The 11,162-nt window shown below is 42.5% G+C and overlaps 1 long non-coding RNA gene across 1 annotated transcript in view; it reads left to right on the forward strand.

Moving 5' to 3' along the window:
- Positions 1–9,720, forward strand: part of LOC145408466 (uncharacterized) — a 10,599-nt gene extending 879 nt beyond the window's left edge. Inside the window, exons 2-3 of the long non-coding RNA XR_013898927.1 lie at positions 5,536–5,579; positions 9,289–9,720. This is a non-coding gene — a long non-coding RNA (uncharacterized LOC145408466). The remainder of the gene's footprint in view (positions 1–5,535; positions 5,580–9,288) is intronic.
- The last annotated feature ends 1,442 nt before the right edge of the window (positions 9,721–11,162 follow it).

Genomic DNA, 11,162 nt, shown 5'->3' on the forward strand with positions numbered 1-11,162 from the left:
TCGTAAATAATCTGAACTGCTATTTATTGCTCTGACTAAACTAGGCTGGACGTGAAGGGTCTGCATGGATCTGAAGTGATCTAAATGAACCCAATTGGATTTGAATCGAAGTAACTGGACCTGAATGGTTCTCAGCTAACCTGCGTTGATCTGACCTACGTAACCTGACTGGATTCCTAAATGAATCGGGACTGTCCTTAATGGATAAAAATTTAAGAAGACCTGAGCGAACGTGATTGGCTCTGACTCGGTCCGAACATGAGCCTAATAAAGTGACCTAGTAGTAATGACTGTAACCCCACCCACATCTAAATAAGAACCCGGTGGACTGCAAGCCAAAGCTGTGCCTTTTCCGTACCCCATTATCCATGCTCCAATCAAACATCCTCTTCCGGGAGATATGGAGGGGTTTTGTGGACGTATGTACAACCGGGAAGCTCCACAGTCTAGTCATATCGGTGTCGCCACGTGAAGGCGTCCCTCACCAACACCACCGAAAAGAATGAAAACGAAAGTATCTTATGTAATACGATGGTCTGACAGACGCACTTTTTTACTGTCTGACATGGGAAGCCCGGACATCCCTTGGTACTAACCCGAATGAATCAATATTAGTCTGGAATTATACAGCACCTGGACTATATTCTCACCTGAGATTCCCCCTGTCCAGCCTGTCCTCTGTCGCGCTCAGTAACCATCTGCCCCACCATCCAGCCCTCTTAAGTTATCAGAAGAGGTTGTATGACTCCGTCACTGATGGATATCCAGGATACAACACAGTAGCCCATATTATTAGGCACATTGTGGAAAACTGCATTACAAACAGTCGTCTGCGCCAACAACACAACATACCTGTACACTCCTTGAGAGCTCTGTGGGAAAGTCCGGTCTCGGCCGTGGCCTTCCTTAGGGACTCAGGGCTGTTCGGCTAGACTGCCTAGGGAGCAACTACTACTACTATTACCTCACCAATACCTATTACTTTACTGTCTCATAACATATCTCTCTCACATACTTCCCACCACATGTATACTGTATGTACACTTACACCAAAAAGTATCAGTGCGCACTTGACGCAATGCAATTTGAGACACGGCCGATGGCTACTGGGAACTGGATTTTGTCCCCACGCTGATAAACTTGCTCTCTCAAGGATGCAATATATGGCTTGTTTATGACATTATCTAGTTCGTATTGTTATTATATGTATAGCAAAGTACTTACAAATAAATCTTACCGAGAATTCATGAGCAATAATGGCCATTTCGGATACCATCGTGCCTTACCTGCGCGATACTTTTTGGTGTGACTGTACATGTAGATAGATAGATAGATTGACAGAAAGGTAGATAGACAGATAGACAGATATGTATACATTAATGGTCAATAATACGGGCAGTGTTATCCGCTTCACCCCGCTCCCCCCCTTGCCCCATACGTGCCTAGATCTCAAGGTGACAGGCACTCCATTAAGGGGTTGTGGTGTTAGTGTTGGGGATATTGTGGTGGGGTGGAGGTGTTCGGTGGAGGTGTTGGGTGTATTCTGGTGAGGTAGAGATGTTTGCTTGGGGTGGGGGTGGAGGTATTTCTGTGTTGTGGTCTGAGAGCTGGGAAAACCAAAGCAGCGCAGGATGAACGGCTGCCTGTAGAGGTCATACAAGTACATTACACTCGTCACAGCATCATAAAGTGGGTGCCTGTCTGTACACATACATTCACACATCCATGCATACATACATACACAGATACATACATACATACACATAAAATGTGTGTGTGTGTGTGTGTGTGTGTGTGTGTGTGTGTGTGTGTGTGTGTGTAATTCACCGGGTGTTTCAGGATCACTTGATGGTCATGATCGTCAGATTTTACCCTCCCGGAAGGGAGCTGAGAGCTCATATAGTCCGATCTAAGGGCAAGGCTGTGACCTTCACACACGCACACACCCGTCCCCTTGCTCAAGGGGGACAGTAACCACCCACTTCATCAGTGAAACTTTTAGCAACCTGAGCGAGGCGCGAACTCCCGTTCACCAGTTGGCAAGCGAGAACGTTACCACTGTGTGTGTGTGTGTGTGTGTGTGTGTGTGTGTGTGTGTGTGTGTGTGTGTGTGTGTGTGTGTGTGTGTGTGTGTGTGTGTGTGTGTGTGTGTGTGTGTGTGTGTGTGTGTGTGTGTGTGTGTGTGTGTGTGTGTGAGAGGATAACCTGTGAATATAGGAGCTAGAGGATTAATTATTTGTCCATAGTGAATGTTTATCCTGATTTTATCTGCAACAACAGCAACAACAACAAGATATTTTCGCAATGCTTCTATAAACATGGCATATTTCGACGCAGGTAATATCCCCCCAACATAATTTCTGTTTTGTGGGTAAAATTAACTAATGTAACAAGGGTATGCACAGATAGCCCTAAGTTAACGGTCACTACTCATACTTTCGACCTGTGATGGGCTGTGGATCACTGAGGGTCCCTGTTAGTTAAGTGGTCACCATCGGGATTTTTTTAATGTACCAGGGATCACTGCTTCAGGAGGTGACTTGTGTGCTTGTCCCGCGTAGGAAAGTTCCTAGCCTCAGTGGACTGAACGGAGCTGGGGCATGATTGACTGCTGCCTACCTTCATAGTGCCAGGGAAGGCTGCCGCACCACCCCTGAACATCCACACTGCACTGTGCAAATTCCATGCTGTGTCCACAGACGTCCCGTTAACTCAACGTACTCGTACATAGTGTCATGCGTTAGTTATTTATTTATTCGATTATTCATTTTACTTTACTACTTTCTCGTTCAGGTTATTCATACATATAGCTTACAGATAATGTATTATAGAATGTAACTTTTCCTTTCAGCCTTTCCTATGAAATTTCCAGGTCAGTTTTTCCATGCTGCATGGTGGTTTTTCTCAAGTTTTCTTGCCAGTTTTAACTGGAGGGTTTGGAGGCGGGGGAAGCGTTCTTGCTTTACTATCCTTACCCTTCAGCATGTAGAATTAAATCTCGTAGTCATAGTCTACTCTGTAACAAACAGCCTCGAAAGGACCATAAGGTCTGTTCCTGTTTGCTTTCCTTTGTACTCATTAGTACTCTACACCACTGCCCTCCCCCTTCACCCCAAGCCTCTAGCATATCTCAACAGGGTTGCTATATAAAGGAAAGAGGTGAACAGTAACATAATTTCTGTTTTGTGGGTAAAATTAACTAGTGTAACTTTGACTCAATATAAAATCTTCACTTTTGAACGAAGACAAAATTACCATTATAATTTGCAAGATGAAGGATATTTACGTGGTTGAAATTACAGCCAGCTTTTTGTGTGTATTACTTTTATGATAAAGGTGGAGGCGAAGGACCAGGGGGGTGACGGGTTGCATGTCACCCTCACTCCTCTCTCCCTTCCTTCTCCCTCCCTCCCTTCCCCCTTCATCACCTCCTTCCCATACCTAATTACCTTACGTTTCTCTCTCTCTCTCTCTCTCTCTCTCTCTCTCTCTCTCTCTCTCTCTCTCTCTCTCTCTCTCCTTGTTTTTTGGTAGGTGGAGGCACCCACCGTCCTTCCTGCATTTCGATCCTTGTCCTTAACTAATAGAATTGATTTGTTAGTTACAACCTATACCAAACAGCAACGACAGGACCAACAGGTCTGTTGCTGTTCGCTGTCCTTCATTATCCTTTGTACCTTTGTACTCAGCTGATGTAGTCTACAAAGGAGTACAGAGGAAAGCACACCGAGTAACAAATCAAATTTCTGGTAACCACACAGCCCAATGGACGCCTGGTGGTCTAGTAATTTAAGGCACTGGAACCAAATGTGACCCAAAAGGATTTACATCCGAGGAAAGGTTAGGGCTTATTGCTCATATAATGCCACTTAGGGTGTAATAACTGGTCACACTGGTATTAAATGTCGGGAATAAGTAGCTTAGTCCCGGGCACTATGCTTATGGGGTAATATAGGACTGGATGATACACAGACGGAGATTTTTCCTCTTGGTGTTGGTGTTTTCATTCTTCTTACTGACGCTCGTGGTGTTGGATGGTTTAATTCAGCTTATAAAAGACTTACCTCCCTTGAAGGGGGGTCAGATGCAGCCTACATCAAGACCTTCAGGTCTACACCAATAAGGGTCCTTCCTAAGTTGAATAAAATTGTATATTAGCACAAATATCATTAATAGTAGACCATTGGACTGAGTTTGGACATTATTATCATTATTATTATTATTATTATTATTATTATTATTATTATTATTATTATTATCTTATTATTATTGTTATTATTATTATTATTATTATTATTATTATTATTAAGTGCCTGAAAGGGTACAGCAGGGAAGAAAGGTTGCTGGTTCCTTGAGAGCAGTGATAAGAAGTAGGGAAGTGAGCATGGAATTGAAAAAGTTACTACATGACAGTATTGTGATACCATCTCTAACGTATGGAAGTGAAGCTTGGACGTTGTTGGAAGGACATAAATCAAGAGTGAGAGCAGTGGAAATGAGTTATTTAACAGGAGCCTGTGGAGTCACATGAAGAGACAGGCTGACAAATGAGGATATAAAGGAGCGTTGTGGTGTGGATGTGGATGTGATAGGAAGCGTTAGGAGGAATACACAGAGGTGGTTTGGCCTGTGGAGAGGATGGAGGGTGAGAGACTGACGAGGAGAGTGTATGTGAGTGAGGTGGAGGAGGGGAGAGGGAGGGGGAGGCCGAGGATGAGATGGAGGGGTGGGGTGGAAAGGTATATGAGAGAGGGGGGTGTGAGCTGGGAGCAGGGCAGTGAAATGGCGGGCGACATTGCGACTTGGAGGCGATTTGTTTGTGGTCACCCCTTAGGGGATTGAGGCGTCTGGCAATAATAGATAGATAGATTATTATCATTATTATTATTGTTATTATTACTATTATTATTATCATTATTATTATTATTATTATTATTATTATTATTATTGTGGTAGGTGGTGGCGACCATCATCCACTCACTTGATGTAGTGCTGCGTACTTCCTTAGCTTTTATCATTCTTTTTCTCTGCCTGCCCTCCTCTCTTCCTATTTCTCCTATCTTTCCTGTCACTTCTTATTCCTTTTCTTTCCTTTACAGGTGGCTTTACATTGAGTGACAAGCCAGATGGTTTCCTGTAAGCCAAGAAACCATTTACAACGTTGGGTGGTAACCATATAACCAAACCATACGTGCACCCTACGTGTCAACAAGTGGGTTGGTGGAGGGCTGGTGGCCCCCCCCCCCTGTAAAACAAGTACCTCAGTGTCAAATGGCCACCCTTTGCGGGATTATGGTGTCTGGCAATAGATAGACAGATTATTATTATTATTATTATTATTATTATTATTATTATTATTATTATCAGCAGTAGTAGTAGCGGTATTAGTAGTAGTAGTATAGTAATTAGTGTTGTTGTTGGTAATGGTAGTGGTTGTGTTTTGTATATTTATTCATTTATTTACTTCATGCTGTTATTCTCTTATCTGTCCACTTTTCACACAACGGCGTTAATGTGTTCCCTCTCTCCTTGCAGGGTATGGCCGAGGTGGGTCGTCCGGCAAACATCACCGATCCCACGTAAGTCAGTCAGTCGTCAGCAGAAACAAACACCTTACCACAACTTATATGTCCTTGAGATGTTTCTGTAAACATTCTTGAACCTAAGTTGTGTATAAGATTGCTTATACATATTCTTGCCTTCAGTCATATAGCTATAGTCTGTTTTCATACGACAATAATCTATCACCCCGTTTCAGCTCAGCAAAACCACTCTAGGAACAGCTTTCCAACGATTTGCGTAGATCCGCTGTAGCTTTGGTAACTTCCGAGATAACTTAATTTTTTTTAGCCTGAGTTTGGGGCTTTTTTTTTTTTTTTTTTTTTTTTTAGAACTATTGTGGCGATTTTTGAGAAATTTCACTTACGCAATGCTTGTTTTTATTTTCTTTCTCTTCTTTTTCCAACAATGTGCGTAGCTCCACTGTAGCCTTAATAGTCTCCGAAATAATCCACTTTTGATGTTTGGTGTTGAATTTGCTTTTTTTTTTTGAGGGGGGGGGTGGCGAATCGTCAGAATTGTCACTTAAATAACGAGTATTACGGTACTTTTCATAAACTTTTCAAAGATATACATATATTCCCTATTACTTTAACAGTGTTCGAAATAGCGTCTTTTGCGTGATGTGAGTGGTATAGCTGAAACCTACCTTCTTTATTAGTGCTTTCGCTCCCTTCGCTCGCTCCGGCAAGATGATCTCCCAAGTTTTACACACAGGGGTTCAGAACTAACAAAGCAAGATTCCAACCTTTTCATCTCGCTTGAATATTGCTGGTTAAGTAGGAAGATTCTGATTCTGATGCATTTTCGGAATGTCAAAGAACTGCTGACCGGAACTATACATTATTGCACGATGTATAAGTGTGAGTTGAGGGCTTTTGGCGGGATGTCACTGCTGGGATGTCAGGCGGCTTTAATCTGTCTATATATATGATGTCTCTTTCTCTGCTTGTTTATGTAAGAATGTATGTATGTATGTATGTATTTACGAGTATGTTTCTATATATTTATGAATTTACGAGTATGTACATATGTATGTATGTATGTATCTAAGAGTATGTATGTATGTACTGTATGTATCTGCGATGGGGTATGTATGTATGTATATATCTACGAGTACGTATGTATGTGTGCATGTCGGGTTGATAGGTGTAAAAACTGAGTCTTTGATGCATTAAAAACAACAAGATTATTTTTACCCCAGTCAGAGATACTAGCCAAGTCAGACATTAGGTGTGCCATAGCCTCATCCCTTGTTTGTTGAAGTAACCGCTGAGATGGACGTTGAGGGAATTGAATGGATAGGTGAAGGGTAGAGTCAGGAGCATATGTGTGGATAGGGTTAGATGTACAGCTTAGAAGGTCATTGATGAATAAAAGGAAGAGAGTTGGTGATAGGACAGAGCTCTGAGGAACCCCACTGTTGATCAATCTAAGAGAAGAACGATGGCCGTCTACAACAGCGGCTATAGAACGACCAGAAAGGAAGCTATAGATGAAGGCACAGATAGAAGGATAGAAACCGTAAGAGGACAGTTTGGAAATTAAAGATTTATGCCAGACTCGATCGAAAGCCTTAGAGATGTCAAGTGCAATGGCAAAGCTTTCGCCAAAGTCCCGAAAAAAAGGATGACCAGGAGTCTGAAAAGTAGGTGAGAAGATCGCCAGTGGAGCGTCCCTAACGGAACCCATACTGACGATCAGAAAGAAGGTTGTGATAGGAAAGATGCTTTAAAATTATTCTATTAAGAATTGACTCGAAAACTTTTGAGATACAGGATGTTAAAGCAATTGGACGATAGTTAGAGGGTTGGAAATGGTCACCCTTCTTTGGGACTGGCTGTATGAGAGCAAACTTCCAGCAAGAAGGAAAGGTATAAGTTGATAGACAAAGGCGAAATTTGCCTAGGCAGGGTGTAAGTACAGAAGCACAGTTCTTGAGAACAGAGCGAGGGACTTCATCATGCCCATATGCCTTGTTAGTATTGAGGCCAGTGATGGCAGAAAAAACATCAGCTGAAGAAATTTTAATGTCAGCCATGAGGAAATCAGAAGGGAGAAGTGATGGAGGAACAGCATCGGAATCGTCTAAGGTGGAATTGGAGGAGAAAGTCTGAGAGAAGAGATCTGCTTTATCAGTAGAAGAAATAGCTACAGAGCCATCAGAGTAGAAAAGAAGAGGGAAGGATGATGAGGTAAAGTTGTTAGAAAGGTTTTTGGCAAGGTGCCAGAAGGAGCGGGAAGAATTCGAGTTGGAGAGTTGAGAGCATTTAGTACGGATGAAATTATTTTTAGTAGAGCGAAGAACAGACTTAGCACGATTCCGGACAGAAACGTATAAAGGTATACAAAGGTATAAAGGTATACCCACTAATGTTTAATAATATTCAGCTTAATCCTGCATCATCTTTGAACATGCTTGGGGTTTCATTTACTCGGGAATTATCTTGGAAAGATCATATTACATCTCTTGTAAAATCTGTTTCCAAGAGATTAGGTGTGCTAAGCCGCCTTCGTTCCTTCTTTACCCCTGCACAATTGTTGACTCTATACAGGGGTTTTATCCGCCCCTGTGTGGAGTGCAACTCTCATGTGTGGGGATGCTCCTCTCATACAGCTCTTCTCAATAGGGTGGAGTCAAAGGCTTTTCGTCTCATTAACTCTCCTCCTCTTACTGACTCCCTTCAACCTCTGTCTCTTCATCGCACTGTTGCATCTTTATCACTTTTCTATCGCTACTTCAATGGTCACTGCTCCTCTGAACTGTCTGCATGCATTCCTCCACCTCTACGACGGGCGAGGAGCACCCGTCTAGCAGCAAACTCTCATCCATTTTCTGTCCAGCTCTCTAATGCAAAAGTTAACCGTTACTCCCAGTCTTTCATTTATGCAACAGGTCAACTCTGGTACTGTCTCCCTCTGTCTGTATTTCCTGCTTACTATGATCTCCAGTCTTTCAAACGCAATGTGTCCAGGCATCTCGAAATGATAGGATCTTGAATTTGGCTCTCTCTTGTATTTTGTTTTTCTCTTGGAAGGAACAATAATCGCGGGCTCGTGGCCTTTGGTTCCTTCTTCCTCGCATTAAAAAAAAAATGTATCTACGAGTATGTATGCATGAATGTATCTACTAGTATGTATGTCTGTACATGTATCTATGAGTATGTATGTATGTATGTATGTATGTATGTATCTAGGAGTGTACTGTATGTGTATGCATGTACGTATGTAGTCTCTCTCTCTCTCTCTCTCTCTCTCTCTCTCTCTCTCTCTCTCATCCAATCCTCTTTTCTTCCCAATCACAAGCGTAGAGGTCCAGGGCTAGGCTACAATGTCACCTATATTTATGGCGGTGCCAAACATCTCTGAACTAAGGATATTAAAATAAACATTTACTGAATGCTGTAAGGAGTGTTCTAATGTTTGTTGTAATTTCTGAACGCTCTAAGGAGAATGTTTAAAATCGATTGTGGAGCCAGGATCTCGTGGGCGTGAATGGTGATTGGATGGGAGTGTTGTTAACGGGCACAATTTGATTATGTAATTTTATCGATTTTTTTTAATCTCTGGCCCTCTAAACACTACCTCACACAGCTTGTGGGCTTGTGGGTGGGAAAGGTCTGGATGATGATGATGATGATGATGATGATGATGAGGAGGAGGATGTTCTCTGCACGACAATATCTGAATGCTATCAGGAGATTGTTTCTATGCGTTTCTTCTCCCCAGGTATGGTCCGTGTCCCAAACCTAACTCCTATGGAATCTACTGTATCTGGTACCACGACGAGTGCCAGTGTGACAGTGAGTGTTCCGACAAGGGGGCCGGGTACCGATGCTGTCTGGTTGCTGGGTGTGGCAAATGGTGCATGAAAGTTTAGTAAGGTGAGGTATGATGACCCGCCTACGAGAAAGTATCCATGATATCGAAACTATTCTTGTCACAGATATGGGACTACTATATCTTGAAGCACTCATGTACTCCCTGTCTATGCTGCATGTTTTCTATGGATGCCGTGATGAAAATTTAAAATTAGAATAATAGGGGAGCTTTTAACACCGTGGGTGAGCCAAAACGCCCTTTGAGGCCTTTTACCCCATCTTTCAAATTCTATGATTTCATTCAAGGAGATGGGTAAAAAATAAAGTGTCATCAACAAAATACAGTTTTATTGACTTCCTTGCAAACTCCCCCCCAAAAAAAAAAAAAAAAAAAAATCATATCCATTTTGGCTGAATGTGAAAATAAGCAACTGAAAAACACACCATAATTACTGATGAAAGTTGATAATGATTAATCTTAAGACAATCACACGAGTAAGGCAAGTTTTTCTTATTTAATGAAAATCTACCTGTTTATAGCTTGGTGGAGAAGCCCTTTGAAATTCAGCAGGTAACAACATAACCCCTAAATGAACAAAGAGAAAAGCCTGTGCTGTGATTAGGTTTATGTAAAAAAAAGGTTACAGTTCCCCAGGGAAATTCATGTAATCATGGTCATCACACTTGATGTGGACTTTCCTTGCTATTCCGCCATAAAGATGTACGCTGCTGATTTCAAGCAGGGCAGGGAGAGCACCGAAGATGACCCGCGTCCAAACTCAGCTATGGATAATCAAGTGGAAACCATTCACCTCATGGTCTTGAATGACAACCGTTTGTCTGTGCAGCTAGTAGCTGACATCATAGGCATCAGTGCCGGCTCAGTGCACACTGTTTTGACTAACATCTTAGGTATGAACAAGGTGTCTGCACGATGGCTGCCCAGAATGTTGACACCAGACCAAAAATTTACCAGTTTGGAAACTCCAGGGACACTTTTGGTTCTTTTCCAGGCCGATGCAGCCAGTTTCTTCAGGATATTTGTGACCCAGGATGAGACATGGGTTCACCACTGTGAACCTGAACATGAGAATCAAAGCAAGCAATGAAACACCACGATTCTTCACCCATCCCAAAATTCAAGCAAGTGTCACCTGTCGGAAAGGTAATGGCCTCAGTGTTTTGGGACACTGAGGCAGTTCTCACAATGGAGTACTTTCAAAAGGGTCAAACCATTAATGAGGCCTATTATGCATCAGCGGCAGTCAAGGAGAAATTAAGAGAAACGCTGCGAGCGGGCGTGCTGTTGCTCCAGGACAATGCTCCTGTCCACACGGTACAGGTGGCTGTGACTAAAGCACCCAACTCTGACTTTGAACTGTTGCATCATGCTCCTTACCCACCCAGTCTGGCTCCATCTGACTACTAACTGTTTCCCAAACAAAAATCTCATCTGCGTGGTCACCATTTTCGGAGTGACAATGAAGTCATCCATGTTGTTGAGGCATATTTGGAAGCTCAAAATGCGACCATCTTCCGCGACGGGATAGACATGCTTGAACGCCGGTGAACAAGTACTTGGAACTTAGGGGAGACTACGTTGAGAAATAATACAAGAACGGTCGTTCTCCTATGACATTTTTGGGGTGAGGCAGAGAACATTTTGAAGGACCCACGTAGTAATATGAAACCGACTAGAAGAGACTATGAGAAGGAAGTATGTCTTATGTCGTTTGGGGAGGAATGAGGAACATGAAAGGCAGAACAAACTGCTGGCAGAAG

Source organism: Coenobita brevimanus, chromosome 77 (genome assembly GCF_032717465.1).
Source record: "Coenobita brevimanus isolate Jiangsu-jjx chromosome 77, ASM3271746v2, whole genome shotgun sequence".
Classification (NCBI taxonomy): Eukaryota; Metazoa; Arthropoda; class Malacostraca; order Decapoda; family Coenobitidae; genus Coenobita; species Coenobita brevimanus.